Here is a 21,440-nt window from a genome sequence, read left to right on the forward strand (position 1 = left end):
GGAATGCGCGCTAATCCTATTACGCTATTCATTGGAATATACCGCACCAAACTGTACTTCTAGAGTGCTTGTGGATGTTTCATAAAATGGTGGTGGTGGTGGTGGTGATGATGATGATGATGATGATGATGATGATGATGATGATGATGATTTTCGTCGCCATAAGTAGTACTAATTTCCTCTTTCTTATTTATCTACAACGACAGTCAAAAAGAAATGAAACAACAAATGTATCCATTAAATATCTTCCTTTTTTTGTGTGTGGAGACTTGGATATATATATTTTTTTATCTTAATTACTGTGTGAGTCCCAATGCGTGAGCGAGGGCATGAATTCGTACTAACTTTAGAGGGATAATAATTGAAGTATTGCTCTTTAAACTTGTCAAGTGGTCTCCAGCATCTAGTAGACGTAACGCTTGGGTGTTAACTATGGATTCTCTTTTTAGTCCATAAGGTTGTTTCTTTTATTTCAGGATAAGGATAAGAGGATCCAAAACTTAGTTAAATCATAGAGGAAGCGTCCTCATTGGTCCAGCAATCGCGATTAATACTTTTGGTGTGGACTCTGTGTTCTTATGTGTTTCTTGTTTGTCTCTAATTCTCCTGGACGTGGTTGTAGACAGTGGTAACATGTATCCACCCCTTTTTCACGTGAATGTGAGAATTACTTACGGAAGGGAATGGACAGGGAAGAAAATAAAACAGGGAAACAAAACGAGAAGTGGAGGGGGGCAGCGGCTTGACAGACTAGCAATCAATTTTGCTTTCACTTGCCTATTGCAACATCATCTGGTGAGTTTAGTACCTCATCTTTTTAAATACTGAAAATTGAGAGATTCGCAGCAGCCGTGGGATCAAAGGATACGAGATGTGCTTGAAAAGTAATGGGACTTGTATGTAAAAGTTATTTCAATTTGGAATAAACAAAATAGTTTTTCCTACGCATGCAATATAACGGATTATTCCATCCTTCTCTTCTACGCTTCTATCAAGAATCAAGAATTTTTGAAGACAGCTGCTAGGCAGAAATGATGATAATGTAGACTATATTTAGTTTAATTGAGTTTTATGCAAATGGGATCAAAGGATGTAGAAGACATTCAAAACAAAATCAGATACCACCTATATTTTATAAATATTAACAATAGGCCAATAAGTCTTCTATGCGTCATGAGTAAGTTGCTGGAATCTGTGTTAAATACAGAAGTAATCAACCATCTCAACAAAAATAACCTTCTTAGTGACACTCAATATGGTTTCCGTTCTGCTAGATCTACAGCAGATGTGCTTACAGTTATATCTCATAGGATTAGCAAATCTCTCGACGGAGGCTACCTTTCTAGGGCAATTGCTCTTCACATATCTAAGGCTTTTGATAGGGTATGGCATAAAGGTTTACTTCACAAGATCTCTACCTATAGTATAGCTGGAAATGTCTTCTCAATTATTAAATCATTTCTTTTTGATAGGTTCATAAGAGTAGTAGTTGAGGGGCAAAAATCTGAAGCTCACAATATTAATGCCGGTGTCCCTCAGGGGTCCATCCTGGGCCCAACTCTTTTCCTGATCTACATTAATGATCTTCCAAATCACATCCTTACAACATTTGTAGACATGTTTGCTGATGACACTACCATTTATGGTAGCACATCTAAGATAGTAAACGACCAAGTTCTCTCCGATTCTCTCTCCTCTGATCTTGAGCACGTAGTACAATGGGGTAAGGAGTGGCTGGTTACTTTTAATGCATCTAAAACCAAGCTTCTCTCTTTACATCATCAACATTCTGATCCACATCTGGCATCAATTGAAATGAATGGCTCTCGTCTTCAGGGGGCCTCAAGTTTTGACAAGCTTCTGGGCTTGACCATTACTCCTGATCTTAAATGGAACACGTACATCAAATCTGTTGCCAAGGCTGCTGGAAAAATGGTGGGATCTTTCTATCGATCCCGTAGATATCTCACTGCTGATGCTATTCTCTATCTATATAAGAGCCAAGTACGTCTAAGGATGGAATACTGTTGCCATATCTGGACAGGAGCTGCTAGAAAGGACTTGTCCTGCCTTGATAGAGTTCAAAATAGACTTCGTAGCCTCGTAGGAGATGTCCTTTTCTCTTCCCTGCAACCTCTATCTCACAGAAGAGATGTTGCGAGTTTGTCTCTAACGTATCGTTACTTTCATGGAAAGTGTTCGACTGAGCTTGAATCTATGGTCCCCCCTCGCCAAACTTTCACAAGAAACACTCGTCTAGCTGTAAACACTATCAATAATTCCCCCCACTCGTTATCTGTGCCTAAACCTAAACGTAGATTCCATAAACAAAGCTTCTTTCTTAGAACTGCACGCCTGTGGAATTGTCTTCCGTTTTCCTGCTTTCCGACTGACTACAATATGGTTGTGTTCAAGTCTAACGTAATTAAGTTCTTGATGAGCCGTTCCATATAAGTTATCAAATTTACCGAATCTTCATTACTAATGATTACTATATTGTCCAATTTCTACTGTACACTCTTTAACCCTTATCCTTGAGTGGCCTCTTGGCCTTGATAATGTGGTGATTCCTGTGTAAAAAAAATCTCTATAAAGGAACAAAAAGATGGCCAGGATTGTTTTGTTAGGGAATTAATTTTACCCGTCCTAAAACAAGTATTACTCTAGTTAAATATTTGAAGATAGTAAGGACTAGAAGCTTTTACGAACATGACAGAATTAAAGAATAAATTTGTACTATTGTCTAGGAACCATTGTTTGCAGTTTCAGTCGCAAAAGAGGACCAAGACAAAGAATAGGAAATGACCCCAACTCGCTGGTTCTTTGTAGGAACAACATTTATTTCCTCATTTGTACAGCCATGACGTCACCCACGTGATCTAGAACGTTCATGTCTCTCACGAGATCTTGAACATTATCTTGCCTCCCTCGTGATCATTCTCTTTCTCTTTATTATAGTCCTTTATTTCCCCGTCGGTGCCTTCACTTCGCATGCATTTATATCCACATATCTGTGCTATGTTATAAATGATCTGAAAAAAAGGATCTACCTACTGTAAAACAAAAACAGCGAAACTAAATTAAATTGGTAACTTCCTTTAGTTGGAAACACACACATATTTTATGAGACGGTTTTATGTCACAGATAATGAATGGGAATTTTAAATTCGCAACAATTATTCTCAAACCTTAATGTTCGTTAACGCCCGAAACAATGGAGTCAATGTACAATGCCATGTTGTCTGTCAAAGAACATGACCAATCAGATGGTATAGGTTGCACTAGATTCACTTTTGATCGGCCATTGTACCTAAAATTCAACTTGAATAACACATGACCGTTGTAAAGATTTTAATGAGTGCAGAACAAACACCCTCTGAAATAACTCTCCCTAAATCTCTTTCGCTTACTCTCTCCCTCTCTTTCTCCTCTCTATCTCACGCTTCCTTATTTTTTCTCTGTCTTTATCTATCTATAATTTCTTTCTCTCTCTCTCTCTTTCTCTCTCTTTCTCTCTCTCTCTATCTATCTATCTATCTATCTATCTATCTCCCCTCCCTCTCTCTCATATATATATATATATTCTCTTCTTTTTCGACACACATATACTGTGTCAATCACTTTATTGCAAATTAGTAAAAAATCAATATTTCACTAAATATGCGTCACAACAAAATGAAAATTATATCATCAAACGACTCCTTTAAGGTTAGTTATTTTAAAAAAATTTATTAAAATTCATGCGATATTCACGGACTTATAACATTTTATTCTTTATCGAATAATTTCCACTGTCCATCGCTTTATTGCAAGTCTCTTAAAATGCATTAGGGCAAAAATACAACGTCTAATTATGAAAACTTTACTTTTTATTATATTTTTCTGTTAAAGAATAATAAACAAAAATATAGCCTAGGTATGGGCCTCATATAAATTAATTATTTATCGACATATCCACCATTTTTATTAACTTAAAACAACCTTTTGTCCCGCGAGGAAGTCAATTCTTTGATCTTAAAAGGAGTTATGGCTTTAGCAACATCAACTATGTTCCTCCACAAGGCATCCTTTGAAGTAAATTGCTCTCCTACCTCATAAACTCCTCTTTTTAATATTAACCAGAGATATTCAATGGGGTTAAGGTCTGGAGAACACGATGGTCAGGTTATGTTTCTCCAACGAATTCCATAGATCCAAGGAAGGGTGTAGTTGCTTCAAGCAGAATGGGGTGGTACATTGTCATGTATAAAAAAAATCATCTGAAAACGACGTGACAATGGTAGGTCATCTAGCCACGTCGACAAATGATTATCCAAAAATGCCGTGTACGCATTGCTGGTAAGCTTTACATCCTCTGGCGCTCGGAATGGTCCAACCAACTTATCCCGGCCAAAAAATGATGCCTCTACCTCCTTGTTGGCGATGAACTCTGTAACGGGTCGGAGTTCTGTTCGGGTTTCAAGCTTTGGTCCATCTATCCGGACCATCAAGAGTAGCATGGGCCTCATCCCTAAATAGGGCCTGTTGGAAATCCATTTTCATGTAATTTTGTATCTAAGCCATTCGTTTTTCCCTATGTTGTTTTCTCAATGGAGGCATTGGAAGAGGTTTGATGTTCCTTATAATCTCAATCAACACATTGTATCGGGCATGCCTGGATTTGGGAGCGATTCCAGCTTTTGCAAAAACGCAAGCACTGGTGCTATTTGTGTTGCAACGAATTTTCTGAATATCAGGATCTAAAAGGTTTCTCCCGTTGCCCTTATTTCTCTGGATTTGGTGTTCGGGTTGTTCAAGAATGCAGCCAAGGTTTTTGGATCCTATTCCAGCTTCGCGGCTAAATTTTTGATGGGCAATCCTTCTACGAGTCCAGAAACTATCCTTTGCTTTTCGATAACCTTTATTCGCCTGATTTTTTGGCATTGTAAGAGATCTGCAATAAAACGATGGTCAGAAAAAGTTTTTGATAATAAATAAAATGCCATAACTTCGTGAATATAGCATGAATTTGAATAAAATTTTGATAAATAACTAAACTTAAAGTAACCCTTTGATGGTACAATTTTCAGTTTATTGTGACGTATATTTAGGGAAACATTAATATTTTACTAATCTGCAATAAAACGATTAAAGCGACTCGGTAGTACACTGAAATAGACCTTTATTGATAGTATATATTTATTATTAATTTAATATTTTGTGTATACTTCAAAATATATGTTTTATTTTTATTTCTCATTCAACTTTCTGAATTGATTCATCCTTATTACTGATTATTGGACTTACTTTAACATTTTCATTATATGTGTGTCTTTAAGAAGGCTGATAGAAATGTAGGATACCAGGATGTTAACAAAAGCAGACACCTGAATGCAGCATTTAAATTACAAATCCTCATATTTATTTTTCAAAAGATCTTTCACATATAAATCAATAAATATGAACTTATTGTTAGATATAATTAAGATGGTATGATGTCATGGTATCTTTGATAATTTCAAGAATAAACTTCTCTTTAAAAAAAAAAAATGAACTAAAACCAGTTGGTTAACAATGGAGTTATGAACTTGTTTCAATTTACGTTTCTGGAAACAGCTGTAAGAGTGATATTCTCCTGGAGATTAAAAGTTAAATTCTCAGTGTGGGCGACCGAAAAATACAATTGCAAATTATTTAGGACTTCTATTCAGTCATGGCTGACGGAACGAGGGCATGTTACACTCGTGAAGTAAATAAAAGGCTCCGTTCAAAATTCTGTTTCAATTTCCTAGATACATTCTCGAATCTGACAAGATAAACCTGAAGAAGGTCGGAGGTTACATCAATCGAAACGTTGTGAAAATGGCACTCAAGGCGAGAACAGTAGTCTGAAGAATCCAAATAATGTGAATTGTTTTAAATTCATTTATTTACTTTTTATATTATTAGATATTTTGTTAATTAAATTATTATTTTGTTATTAATGCTTTTTTCATTATATTTTGTTAATCATTGTATGCGTTTACGCACGTTTCTAACTGGACACATCTGTATTGGAGCTGTTATGATTTGATTCCATTATCTGTTGGCATAAAATAAGACAGGTTTTAACTGCGAAGCAGCAAATAAGATGATTCCAGAACGATCTTCACCGAACAAGAATAATTTTTATCGATAACACGAACAAAATGCAGAAGAAAGAGTGAAGATTGCTTTCTAAAAATAACTTTTCTTGGCAATCTTTTTTTGTTGTTTTTTGTTTTGTTTTTTAATATTTCGATCAAATTCTATAAAATGTCAAAGATTATCATAATGATCATTTTTGCCAGAGGAAATTAGAATTTTGTTTCCGGAATGTGTTTCAAAATGTGTTGGCAAAGGAACGTTGAATGCTATGAGGAAACGTGGCGTTTTACATTATTTGAAGTATTTTTTTACGTTAAGTTCAAATATGGCTTTTCACGTGCAATTTCTCGCAGCTATTTTATTTATTTGTCTTCTCACGAAGATAAAGTTGGGTGCAAGGCCCATATAATATGGAGCACTAGCGTTTCAAAAAAAAAGAGACACTTGATGAGGATTGATTTTTTGTATGTGGATCATTAGCACTACTATTCTCATTGTGATTGTCATTTTCGCAACATTTCTGTTTTTCAGGTGTAACATTTCTGTTTTTCAGGTGTAACATTTCTGTTTTTCAGGTGTAACATTTCTGTTTTTCAGGTACAGCATTTCTGTTTTTCAGGTGTAAAATTTCTGTTTTTCAGGTACAACATTTCTGTTTTTCAGGTGTAACATTTCGGGCTCGAGAATATTTTCTGTTGAATTCTGGAATCTGTACCGAATGGACGATTTATTTAATCTATGTTGCAAGTTTTTCATTTAGTTAACCATCACCATCATGTAGTTTATACTTAATTAGCATTAATTGTAGTGATGTCCACTGTCACTTACAACTGAGCGCTAAACAATACTTTTATCCGTTACGCCATAGATCCATGCGGACAGTTCTAATATAAATTTTGTGACCTTAAAACGTAATCTTGTTTAAGATTTTTAGTATTATTATTATTATTATTATTATTATTATTATTATTATTATTATTATTATATGTGTGTTCGTGTAATATGTTATTTTTTATTCGTTAACGCATAAGACAATACAAAATGCTTTTTGACAGAATTTCAGACGATGCCTGCAACCTTTTTCAGTGTAGTGACAACATAAAACATCAGTGTGTGTGTGTGTGTGTGTGTGTGTGTGTGTAGTAGTAGTAGTAGTAGTAGTAGTAGTAGTAGCAGTAGTAGTTAAATGATAACAGAAGGTTTAGCGCAGGGGTGCCCATTACGTCGATCGCAATCGACTGGTCGATTACAAAGACTTTGTGGGTAGATCGCTTGCTATTGAAAAAAGAAACGCTAGTTTCAGAAAACTTTCAAAACCTTACGACAGAGTTGGAGACATAAGAGCAGTTATGTGCGCAGCTTGAGAATGCACGCTAGATAAAACAAATTGTCTGGTAGAGTTCGACAAATGTTTTAAAGACTTCTTTATTCGAGCTAATCGCTACATTTATATGCCGCCCTTTCTAAAAAGATGCTGAGGTTGTTTCACTCGCATCGAAAATTGCAACCTGAACTTTTCTGCAGTGAGGGATGAGATTCTGATACTATAAGCCGACATTCAGCTAATGCAGAGTTCATGCCCAATTATTGAATTTACTCACAGAGGACCCCAACATCAGTAAATGTGCTACCTTCTTGACTGCATTATTTGAGTGTACTTATTTATGTGAGTCAGCCTTTTCCCACATGGACATCATTAAGTCCAAATATTGCTCCATCTAATGATGATCACTTATGGATAAGTCTGCTTGAGGCTGGTTATTAGCAGTTACTGTCCGAACGATGCATCCCCGATTGATTCCATTTAATGCAAGTCATCAGAGTAAGATAATGTAAAAAAAAAAATGTACAGAGCTGTACTTTGCAATATGGGTTGATGTAATAATGAAACATACACCCGCATATACTGAACATATAAAAATAATTTACAATATATTCATAAATAATGTGTTTTGCATTTTGTGGTAAATCATTTAGACTTAGCCATGTCATAAGTAGCTTTCATGCTGAAAAAGTGTGTGCACCTCCTGGTTTAGAGGATAAGGAGTGGCTTACTTACCTACGTGTGCTTGCTGTTAATAGTCTTTTCTTATCATCCCTAAACCAGTGAAGCGTTTCGTAACGAAAAGTAAGGACGAATATTCTTAAAACACGTTTATTCGTTAAGATACGTCCATTCAATCTGCATGTTTAGCAATCAAGATACTATTTCAAACTTAAGTGTGACAGACTAACAAAGACACTGTTTAAGGCGTATGCTTGACAGACCAACGGAATTTTTTTTTTCAAACTTACGTATCGCAGAAAAACGAAAATGCTATTTGCAATGATTCACCACTTATCCAGGTTAAAAAGCCACTCGAGGTTAAGGGTTAATGAGTATATCGGATGGATGGTGAGACAACACGTTGGGGAATGATAAAGATGGTTATAAATGGGCAGAATTAGATTGTTCAAGAGAACAACTCAACAATAACTTGTTTACATTGAACTTGAAAACGACCATGTTGCGGTCAACTGGGAAGCAGCTCCGTGGTATTGTGCTTCACAGATGAGCAAATCAAGAAAATAAACTTTGCTTCTATATTTGCTTGTATATTAATATTATAACATAGCGCGGATGTGCGGATGTAAATGCGTACGAAATGATATCAATAGGAAAGAAAAAAGACTATAAAAAGAGAAAGAGAACGATTATGGGAGAGACGTGGATAACATTCGCGATTACGTGCGAGGCGTGAAGGACGCTCAAAAAGACGATCGCGCAAGAGACGTCACAGAGGTAAAGAGAGAATAAGGAAATAAATTTTTTACTACAAAGAACAAGCAAGTTGGAGTTATTTCCTATTCTTTGCCTTGGTCTCCCTTGCGACTGAAACTAGATACAACGTGTCTTGGTTCCCAGACAACAATATTTCATCAATGTGCTATTATTATTTATATTTTTTCAGAGTTAAATTGTGAAGATAATTAAAAAAAGGTTATTCCCAATAAGGCATTACTAATGAATGAATTATAAATTGTGTGAAACCGAAACTATACTTGTATTTCTATTAGTTTTCCAGCCCATTTGGCATAATGGCGATAGTGTTCGCTGATGGGCCGACAAACCAAGGTTCAATCATCTGGTGATCAAACTAAGGTTCCATCATCTGGTGATCAAACCAAAGTTCAATCATCTGGTGATCAAACCAAGGTTTAATCATCTGGTGATCAAACCAAAGTTCAATCATCTGGTGATCAACCCAAGGTTCAATTCTCTGGTGATCAAACCAAGTTTCAATTATCTGGTGATCAAACCAAGGTTCAATCATCTGGTGATCAAACCAAGGTTCAATTCTCTGGTGATCAAACCAAGTTTCAATCATCTGGTGATCAAACCAAGTTTCAATCATCTGGTGATCAAACCAAGTTTCAATCATCTGGTGATCAAACCAAGGTTCAATTCTCTGGTGATCAAACCAAGGTTCAATCATCTGTTGATCAAACCAAGTTTCAATCATCTGGTGATCAAACCAAGGTTCAATCATCTGGTGATCAACCCAAGGTTCAATCATCTGGTGATCAACCCAAGGTTCAATCATCTGGTGATCAACCCAAGGTTCAATCATCTGGTGATCAAACCAAGGTTCAATCATCTGGTGATCAAACCAAGGTTCAATCATCTGGTGATCAAACCAAGGTTCAATTCTCTGGTGATCAAACCAAGTTTCAATCATCTGATGATCAAACCAAGGTTCAATCATCTGGTGATCAACCCAAGGTTCAATCATCTGGTGATCAAACCAAGTTTCAATCATCTGGTGATCAACCCAAGGTTCAATCATCTGGTGATCAAACCAAGTTTCAATCATCTGGTGATCAACCCAAGGTTCAATCATCTGGTGATCAAACCAAGGTTCAATCATCTGGTGATCAAACCAAGATTCAATCATCTGGTGATCAAACCAAGTTTCAATCATCTGGTGATCAAACCAAGTTTCAATCATCTGGTGATCAACCCAAGGTTCAATCATCTGGTGATCAAACCAAGTTTCAATCATCTGGTGATCAACCCAAGGTTCAATCATCTGGTGATCAAACCAAGTTTCAATCATCTGGTGATCAAACCAAGGTTCAATCATCTGGTGATCAAACCAAGTTTCAATCATCTGGTGATCAACCCAAGGTTCAATCATCTGGTGATCAAACCAAGATTCAATCATCTGGTGATCAACCCAAGGTTCAATCATCTGGTGATCAAACCAAGTTTCAATCATCTGGTGATCAACCCAAGGTTCAATCATCTGGTGATCAAACCAAGTTTCAATCATCTGGTGATCAAACCAAGGTTCAATCATCTGGTGATCAACCCAAGGTTCAATTCTCTGGTGATCAAACCAAGTTTCAATCATCTGGTGATCAAACCAAGTTTCAATCATCTGGTGATCAAACCAAGTTTCAATCATCTGGTGATCAAATCAAGGTTCAATCATCTGGTGATCAACCCAAGGTTCAATCATCTGGTGATCAAACCAAGGTTCAATCATCTGGTGATCAAACCAAGGTTCAATCATCTGGTGATCAACTCAAGGTTCAATTCTCTGGTGATCAAACCAAAGACTTTAAAAATGATAGTTGATTCTCCCTGGTTAAACACTCAGCATTATAAAAATCAAGAGCAAGTGGAGTAATCATGGGAGTGGAGCGGTGCCTTAATATATCGGTGTAGCTGCAAATGAAAAGGGAGCCTTCAAGCCGTCCTCTACTATAGTAGGTCACTTAGCTTTTTTTACTGCTCAATTCAATTTATTATACTATTTTAGACTAATATACTATCTTTCAGTGTTTAATTCAGAGGAGAGTTTAGTGTCTGTTCCGGTGCCATTATTGATACCATTATCCCATGCATTATGTCCTATTTTGTTGGAAAGGAGTAATGTAATATTTGCTCTGTTGTCGTGAGACCAACCTCCCAGACATTACATCCTTCTTTGAGAGGTAATTTACTATCTATTTCGATATCATGGAACCACCCTCCCAGGAATTAACTCCTCACTTTTTTATGAGAGGACTAGTGTAGTGTCTGTTCTGTTATCATGACACCATAATCCCAGGGATTACCACCTCTTTTTTAGAGGAGGAGGTTCGCGGTATGCTAATAACAAAATATGCGACACGACCTCGCACATTTTTGCTAGTTGTCATGATAGATTGACGAAAATGTTATTTAAATGCTATTTAATGCTTGACGGAGCGAATGACGGACAAAACCACATACAGGGACGCGTAGACGCGTGTAAAACGTCTGATGTTAATAAATAGATGCATCTAGTGATTGCTCAACAGCAGCAGTACATTCTAGGTGTGTCATTTGAGCAGAAGTAATTAAGAACAAACAAAATAGCGAAAGTGCTTTTCTTTTTCTTTTTTTCTTTTTCTTTTTTATTCTTCTTCTCTAAAGTAAAAACTATTCTAAGGCGCATAACTCAGCTACCAGCGTGTAATTGTGTCGTCTCGTGCCGATGTGTCCAACAGTGAATAATAACAGAGAGACGTTGGGAGGAGGGGGGTCGAGAAAAAGCAGTATGCAAACTTGAATTACAGAAATACGCATAAATGTGTTATGTTTAGATAAAATCTGAAAACATGTAGAGATGAATGGAAAAAGCGGATTGGCAAAAGCAATAAACTCTCGTTTTTCTTTTTAAAAGTTTCTCAAGAGAAGAACTGATGAAGTCTTTTGATAATAAACATGAAATATTATAAATCTCACCATAAACGTTCATTCTCTCCGGGTCTCTCTCTCTTTCCCTCCCCCTCTCTCGCTCTCTCGCTCTCTCTCTCTGTCTCTCTGTCTGTCTGTCTGTCTGTCTCTCTCTCTCTCTCTCTCTCTCTCTCTCTCTCTCTCTCTCTCCACTGGAGTTAAAGATTGACTTTGTAACTGTGTTCGGATCCTCCGACTATTTCCTACACTGAAGACTGCGAAAACACGAAGCACTAGTGTCCGTATAATATATATATATATATATATATATATATATATATATATATATATATATATATATATACTAGTGTACCTTGCCACGCGTTGCTGTGGCTCAAATTGGCGCAATGGAAAAAGTTCCAAAATGAGAAAAAGCATGTTTCTTATAGCTTACTAGCGGGGGGTACCCGGCGATGTGTGTGGTTTTGGGTAAATCAAAACTCCGGGGGTGGGTGGGGGTTAAAATAAAAAAAAGTTTTGGTAGGTGAGTATGAGGATCGAACCCGAACCCTTGAGGCAAAGTTGGAAATTAAAGTGTGAAAAAAAAAAGACGTATGACGTTAAACACTGGGCCTCGAAGACATACAAGGGAAACACGTATGAATTTATTTATTTAACTATTGGCAGGTGACAGCAATAAAAGTTAACTCTGCTGCTTCTATTTGACCTAATTATTGAGGGCAAATAGAAGTCACGCAGTTAACTTGGGTTTGTTTACCCAACTTTGACTGATTTTTTCCCCAACAGATGTTAGGGAGGGGGAAAGCAGCTCCCCATTTTCCATATTGATTAGCAATTGTCCACACATTGATCAAAGCTGATTGCTTCTGGACGTTTCCCGGCGCGATGCCGAGAACGTTGTTTTAGTTTGAATTAGTTTCGCTTTTTATACGAAAAAGCCCAATCAACACACGAGAAGCCAAAATAGGAATAATTTTGTAAAAGTCGATGTAAATAAATCTATACACTACGCGCTTTCCCAAATCCTAGATATTATTATCTAGGGCCTATATAAACAGTTGTAAGCGATAGTAACGACCCCGGGAGCGTGTGCGCAAGACGCCTTTGCGAGACATACACGAAATGATCACACACATTTTGCCTTTTATATATATAGATAATAATTTTCCATTTCGTATGGGTACACAGTTTTTTGTTGTTCAATTTTCTTAGCTGATGTAGAGATTTTCTGTTTTGGTGACTCTTGAATACATAATATAAATTGTCCATGTGAAAAGAAAGTCAGTGTATAACTGTAAGCCACACAATTGTAAAGATTGTTACCTGTGCTTTGTTGATGGTTATTGCAAACGACAATAAAATTGGAAAGTGCAATTTCCTAAAGTGTAATGATGTATCCGGTGGAATCATAGGAATGCATGGAATGAAGATATATTCATCTGTAAAAAGTCCTGTCATGATTGTTGTTTCTATGATATTGTTTGATTGTTTTTTTTTGTTTTTTTACTGCAAGCCATGTGCCTTTGCAAAGCTTGGATTGGTTTATATTTCACAACATGATAATTAGTACGCCAAATTTCAGTTGCAATACATGCGGTGGCATCCCTGGCAAATATAGCTGTTGGATAATTAACCACTTTATCTGCTTTCACAACAGTGTCGATGGATTTGGATTTGACTACCTCACTTGGAATTTTACATGTGGACGTCTTTGTATTGACCTACAAGAATAACTCGTTCACTCAGTCAAGTGGAATTCTTATAATTTGAATATTTGCAAAAACCTTTTAAACTAACTCTTCTTTTGATGTAATAAAATTACAGAAGTTAAAAGTCAAAGAATTTTGCCCTTATCTCTGATCAGCTGGCACTTTTCCGTACCCAATTTCCCACAAGTGATGCAAAAATTTATGTGCGGATCGAACAGTCTGCAACTGGATATGCATATTTTGAGTTAAGTTTAATGCCTTCACATGGCACAAAAAAGTAGAGTATTTGAGGCAAGCATTTATTTCATCTACTGGTGTTGATTGAAGAATAACAGGTAACATTTGTCTGAAATCTCCTGCAAGCAATATTACTGCATTCCCAAATGGTCTGGCATTGTCACGCAAATATTACAAGGATCGACCAAGAGCCTCAAGTGATTTTTTGCGTACCATTGTGCATTCATCCTAAACAATAAGCTTACATTTCTGCAATACTTTTCCCCATATTGGATGTTTTGGAGATGTCGAACTTGAAATTTTTTAAAAATTGAATGTTTTAAAGTAGAATAAATAATTCTTCTACTTGGCAAGCAAGGTCGCAGGTATTCCTCATGCAGCAAGGGCTAAGGCTATGTCATTTTGTTACCGAATGGCTGCCCAAATCAATTTAATTAGAAAGATTTTACCAGTTACTTCTGGTGCTGTTCAAGGTAGCGGTAATTTCCAAATAACTTCTATTCTCACAGTCAGTAAATTAGGTGACTAAAATAGGATTTATCCATGTTTTGACAATGCCTTATTCACGATAATTAATTTAGGAGACTAAAATAGGATGAGGGATTATAGATGGACAGATAGAGAGGAAGATATATAGATAGAAAAGAGAAAGTGAGAGGAAAATAGAGAAGGAGAAGGAGATAAAGGGATTGATAGATAGACAGAGAGAGGGGGAGAGTTAGAAACAGAGAGGGTGAGACAGAGGAAAGGAGAGAGAGATAGAGGGAGTTAGAGAGAAAGGTGCTCAAAGAGAGATGGAGAGGGTGATATAGAGAGAAAGATAGATTGAGAAAGGGAAAGGGAGAGATGGATAGAGAGAGATATTAAGAGAGGAAGAGAGAGGGGGAGAGAAACAGAAGGTGAACTACACTTCACCGTTTGTTTCCATGTTCAGTAGAGAAGAAATCTTTCGAGATTGAGGCACTTTTAATTTTTTATTACTATCCAGAGTACCCTTTTTTTCGGGAACTAGATTTTTGACACATTAGAAACCGATCGGGTTATCTGTACTTTCACCTAACAAATTAATAAAAGAAAAAGATATTGTAACATTTGAATTTAGTGTGAAAATACTATTTATTTTTTAAAATAGCACGATAACATAAGTGCATAAGTGCCACTTAAGGTACTCCTTGGGCGTTGAGTTCCATGGCGACCATCATAATTATTTAATGGTCGCTCCCTTAGCCCCCCCCTAGTCAAGGCTAATACATGCGCACGTAACATTTTTTTATTTACTGACGTTGGCTTAGTAACTAAACAATTTATTGATAATTTCGTAACCCTTAAACGCATGCCGGAAGATTTAAATTGGTTCATTATTGTTGTAATGAAAAAAAAAAGTTTCATTCAACACAAAACCAAAAACACATATTAATGATAAATGATTTATTATTCTATTTATTGAAATTTACTAATTTTTAAATAAAAAAGTTTTAAAAAAGTTAATAAAAAAGTAGTTGCTTATGTGCGCATGTAAAAATGTTTGTAAAAGTGAGAAATTATTTTAATCATTTAAAAAACTTGGTATTTTTTTTTATATTAGGTCCACTTTATAATCACCCCCAACCTCCTCATCTTAAGAACAGCTTCCGGAATAAACACCATTATTGAAGGGGGGGTGAAAAAATATTTGCGAAATTTAACTGATATTTGTTGTCAGTATACCCACCCGAAAATACTATTTCAAAAAAGGAGGGGTTCAGAGAAGTAGATTTATTTATCAATAAAAGTCGTCATTTAAAAAAGAAAATTGTGGAGGTGCACTTAAATGTAAATATTTACACAAAAAAATATCCACTCATGTAAATTAAAAATGTCTGTAAAAGTGGGAAATTATCAATACATGGTTTAGTTATTTTTTTTTTAATATTCACGAAAAAAGTTAAGCCAACGTAAGTAAATACATGAATTACAAATGTTCCTAAAAGTGAGAAATTATTAATAAATGTTTAGTAACTTTTTTTCTTTCAATATTCATAAAGAGTAAAACTTTTTTCCAATATTCATGGAAAGAGTTAAGTCAACGCAAATAAATAAATGTTTGTAAAAGTGACAAATTCAGGTTAAGTTACTTTATATATTCATGAAAAGAGTTAAGCCAACGTAAATAAATAATGTTTGTGAAAGTGCGAAAGGTAACGTAAGTAAATAAATGATAAATCTTACATGCGCATGCGTTAGCATTGACTAAGGGGGGCTAGGGAGCGACCATTAAATAATTCTACTGGTCGCCGTGGAACTCAACAACCAAGGAGAACCCCACTTTATTTTAAATATTTATTTTCCAAAGGACTGTTTGAATAAATCAACAATGAATAAAATGGTGCTTCTATCTACCCTTTATTGCCAAAATTAGAGACGCCATTTATTTCACGCACCTGCTGTCCAAATCTAGGGGAGACATCATTATATGGCCGAACGATTGCTTCCAGAAAGGGAAAGAATAAATTTACCAAAATTAACATTTATTACTTCCGGAAACGTTAAATTAAACTAAAATTATAATTTATTACTTCCAGAAACTTGGTAAACCGATATTACTGGAGAAAATGAATCTTGACAATTCAAAAGAATGTTTAAAATTATTTATTTGTTCGAAAAAAAAAACAAAAAAATTAAACTTCCGGAAAGAACTATAAAAAAAGTAAATAAAGAAAGTGAAAAAGAACATATATCCATAATTGTTTAATTGGAAATGTTTCGATTTAATTGATGAGAACGGGAAAGTTTTTCATGGAACATTTTTTTTTATTTATTAAAATCAGAAAATTGAAATGACATATTCATAATAGTTTAAACTGGGCGAGAACCATTTGAAAACCAAAACATTTATTTATTTTTTTTTTTCGTTTGTGTGTGTGTGTGTGTTTTTTTTAGAACAAATAAATAATTTTATACATTTTTTTAATTAAAGCAATTTTGAAAGGCCAACAACAAATTAATTTAAATGATTGTTTGTCATTTTTAACGGAGAATTGGGTTGTTTTTTATTTTTATTATTTTTTTTACTGGGAATCGAAATATAATTGTAAAAACATTCATTGAAAAGTTTGCGTAAAAAATACAATTTTAAGAAAACAATTTTGAAATGAAAGCAACATTGGACTTTTATAAAATAGTTTTTCTTTGTTTTTTTTTTCGAACAAATAAATCATTTTAAACGTTCTTTTGAATTGTCAAGATTTGTTTGTCAAATAAATAAATTTCAAGCAATTTTTGCAATAAATAATAAATAGCAACTTCGTTAATTTGATGACTCGCCCCAGCATATTATAAACACCTTAATCTCCCCATGTTAAAACGGCTTTCGGAATGAACACCCCCAACCTTCCCATGTTAAGAACGGTTTTCGAGGTTTGTGGAAGGACGTGTTTAATTTGAAAGCCGTTTTTAACATGGGGAGGTTAGAGTGTTTATAATACGCTGAGGCATGTCGTAAAAATGAAACAGTTTAAAAAAAAGTTAAAACAAACTTTTTTATGTAAACAATGCCGTGAAAGAAACTAAACAATTAAAACGTAATTTTCATGAGTGAAAAACCTTAAGAGAAATAAAGGAATTTAAAATTAAAACATTGGTAAGATACATAAATGAATTTAAATCTAAAAAATATGGGATTTTTTGTGCTAATGCAGAGAGTGATGCGCGCTATTTTTTAAATCGTATTTCCACGTTTAATTAAAGTTTTATGTTTTTTTTATTCAATTGCAAGGTTAAAGTACAGAATAGGTACAAAACACCCTCCCTTCCCCATGTTAAGAATGTCTTTGTAAATACTAACGTTATTATTTCAGCACGGATCACTCTCTACATGAGTATCTTTTCTTTTTTTTTTACTTATCTTGTAATTCGAGAGTAGTTGAAACGGAAGTTAACGGAAATAAAACAGGGCAGTCTCGCAGAAACGACTTACGGAATATATTTATATTTTAATTAATATTTTTATAATTCACATTGTTAAATTATTTTAATAACATGCAAACATTTACACTTTACAGATAGATTGGACTTTACAGATAGATTTTCTGAAAATTTCAATTAAATTGGTAATGTAGGAATATGGTTTTATCGATGTTGAACGAACAAAGAATTACATTTATATATATATATATATATATATATATATATATATATATATATATATATATATATATATATATATGGGTTCCCGGCGTTACCCGGGTGTTTGGAGGTGCATGTTGAGCAAAAAAAGAAAAAAATGGTCAATTTCTTTAACTTTGACCTCTATTATGACCTCTTAACATTTATTGTTTTGGGCTCAAATCAAATTAAGTTAGATCCATTTCCAAGATACCTATATCTAAAATTTCAAGTGTTTAGACCCAAAATTGTCGGAGAAGCTTGGTAGAGTTCTCAAAAGTAAAATCGTTGAACTTTGACCCCTTAACAGCCAAATTTCCGGTCGATAACCTATCACAACGATTTTCCCAAATCTCAGTACTCTGTATATCAAATTTCGAGTCTGTAGACTTAAAATTGAGAGAGTTATTGCGTAGGGAAATGTACACAGGCAGGAAGATACACAGACACGCAGACACGTTCACTTTTATGTAACCTGCCCATCTCAGTAAGGTCTTTCGAATGGTAGTAGTTATGCTGGGAAGATTAACACTTTCCAGGACCTCTGTATCAGGGACTTTATCTTGCCATCTGATATGGAAGAGATTTCGGAGACATCTCAGGTGGAAGTGGTTCAACGTTTTTTCGTGCTTTCAGTAGGCAGCTTGATGTTTTCTGCAATGCTATTTGACGCTTTCAGCGACCAGTCACCAGGCATCAACATTAAATTCAGAACAGATGGAAAGCTATTTAACCCAAGGAGGCTGCAGGTTGTGACAAAGGTGAAGGAAGCAGTGCTGAGTGACTTTCTTTTTGCTGATGACTGTGCCCTCAATGTCAGAAACGAGCGAGAAATGCAAAACCAGATGAATAAATTCTCGGCAGCCTGTGACAACTTCGGCCTCACAATTGGCACCAACAAGACCGAAGTTATGTTCCAACCAGCTCCCAGATATCTGTATCATGAGCCAAGTACCTCAGTCAAGGGACAGAACCTTCAAGCGGTTGAGACCTTCACCTATCTGGGCAGCACTCTATCTCGGACAGCCACAATCAATCTCGAAATCAACAACAGAATCGCATTCGAGAGACTAAGAAGCAAAGTCTGGGAAAGGAGAGGAATCAGCGTTGACACCAAGCTGAAGGTTTACACGTTTATATATATATATTTAAAAAAATTACAAAGATGTAATACAACCCCCCAAAAAAGTGAACACTATTCGGAATATTATAAATTATAAAATAAATAAGTCGATTAAAAAAAAATCACGAAATGCAAAAAGAAACAAAACCCAAAGCGCTTTTCGTACAGACGGACTTTTTTATTATTATTATTATTATTATTATTATTATTATTATTATTATTATTATTATTATTATTATTATTACAACAATTCTACAAAAAAATAAATAAATAAAAATTCTATTCCTCGTTACAGACGTATATCCTTGAAAAAGTCCGTCTTTACGAAAAGCGCTTTGGGTTTAGTTTCTTTTACCATTTCGTGATGCTTTTTTTCTTTTTTCTTTTAATCGACTATTTCATAACATTCCGAATAGTGTTCACTTTTTCTTGGGTTGTATTACACTTCGTGATTTGTTTTTTTTTTTTTTTGTATCGACTTATGTATTTTTTTAACATTCGATTATGGTTCACTTCTTTCTTATTTTAAAATTTTGTTATTCTAATATACATATATATATATATATATATATATATATATATATATATATATATACTTATTATTTTAATTTTGTATGTGTGTGTGTGTGTGTGTGTGTGTGTGTGTGTGTGTGTGTGTATTGATATTCATATTAAAAACCCTTTTTCTATTTATTGGTATATATTTGCTTCCCCACGAAAGCCACACTACATTGTTGACAGTTCGTTGAAACGGGTATATAAACACGCACTGGGCAGCATGTCCAGTGGGTTGCATGTTTGTAATGCATACTAATAAAAGACTTACTACAGGTAATAAATATTTCGCCTAAGATATGGGAAATATCTCAGATTTTGGATTTAACCACCTAGAATTTTTTTTTATTTCTCCTTCAGAAAGTATCTTTTTAATGACGGTTCATGTTGATAAATAGAGCCACAGAAATAAATGCTGCTACGGATACAAGGTTACTTGTTGTGGTTATGACTTTGTTTCCCAAATTTAATGGCTGTCCAGAGACTTTTGTTTCTCTCCAATCAAGATGAGCTCTTGGGATCTTAACTAATGGATTATGTTCCTTGGACACGTTTGTATTGGTCGTACTAAGATTTTCATTTGCAATCTGCTGTTCAGTAGTAGTAAAAGCACATCATTATAATCTCAAAAAAATCTTTGTAACTTGTTTTAAGTTGCGATTTTATTTGGCGTGAAAATTTTGTCTGGCAGCACAGCCCGAGACCACCTAATTTACATTGCAACCATGCTCGATGGCCATTTTAGTTTTGTAGAATGTGGATATTTTGTTCGTCTTCCACCTGCTACCTGATTCTAAGTACTTGCTCAATTTGTTGACGCATGCATACCAACAATTCCTTTCGGTGTGATAATCATCTGTCATTCGCTAGATCGCACTTGCATCCATCATGAAACCACATTTACCCACTTACACAGCTTTAATAGGTGTCGCTCATACAAGTCTCTGATACGTCCTTGACAATCAGTTTGACAGTGGCCTTGTGTCTATCGGGCAAAGATATGGTTCTATTTAGTCGTTTGAGGTCAACCCTCCCAATTTTGCCTTTTCTCTTTGAGACAGATAGCTGTCTGGAATTTTGGGTTCTGTTTTTGTTTGTTTTTTGCTTGTTTGTTTTTTTGTTTTTGTTTTTTGTTTTTTTTGTACATACAAACTTTTATACTAGCCCGAACCGTAAGCTAACTCGAAGCATGAAATTTTAGTGGTACAAAGCCTCCTCAAGATTCCAGTCTTCTTTGCAGTGGAGGTCTGGCTAGTGCTTTCTCTCCTCTGTCTTTCCATTTTCATTGACCTTCCTTACTTATTTGGTGTGGCGTCAGTTTTTGGTGATAAATACAAAATATTGGGGGGAAGGTAGGAGGTTAACTTACGAATATACAGTTTCAGTTTTCATGATTCCATGTGATATCCTTTGTGTTTTACATCTGTAACAGTTTCTGTATGTCCAATTTTTGCATGTTTCTCATGTTTATTAGTCTCCACATTCAATGGTTTTCCCTAATATTTCAGCCGTTTTCATTATTGTTATCCATTGTATCTTCTTGGCCATCACTTGGATTCCAATTTCTCCCATTTTTTTTTTCAAAGTTTTTCGGTATTGTTCATACTCCTACTATTAGTGGTGTTATCTTGACTTTTTTAATCTTCAATATTTCTTTGAGCTCTCTGGACAATTCAGTGTATTTGCTCCGTTTCTCTGCCGCCTTCATCTTCACTTTGTGGTCTGCTGGAAAAGCAAAATCTACAATCTGGCAGGACTTTTCCTTCTTGTAAACTATTATGACATCTGGTCTTTTAGCTTGGATGGGTTTATCCCTTTGTATATCGATGTCCTATAGATTTAATTGTTTGCATAATTGCCA

The sequence above is a fragment of the Euprymna scolopes genome, chromosome 17, assembly GCF_053919585.1.
Source record: "Euprymna scolopes isolate OS-2025 chromosome 17, ASM5391958v1, whole genome shotgun sequence".
In the NCBI taxonomy this organism is placed as follows: domain Eukaryota; kingdom Metazoa; phylum Mollusca; class Cephalopoda; order Sepiida; family Sepiolidae; genus Euprymna; species Euprymna scolopes.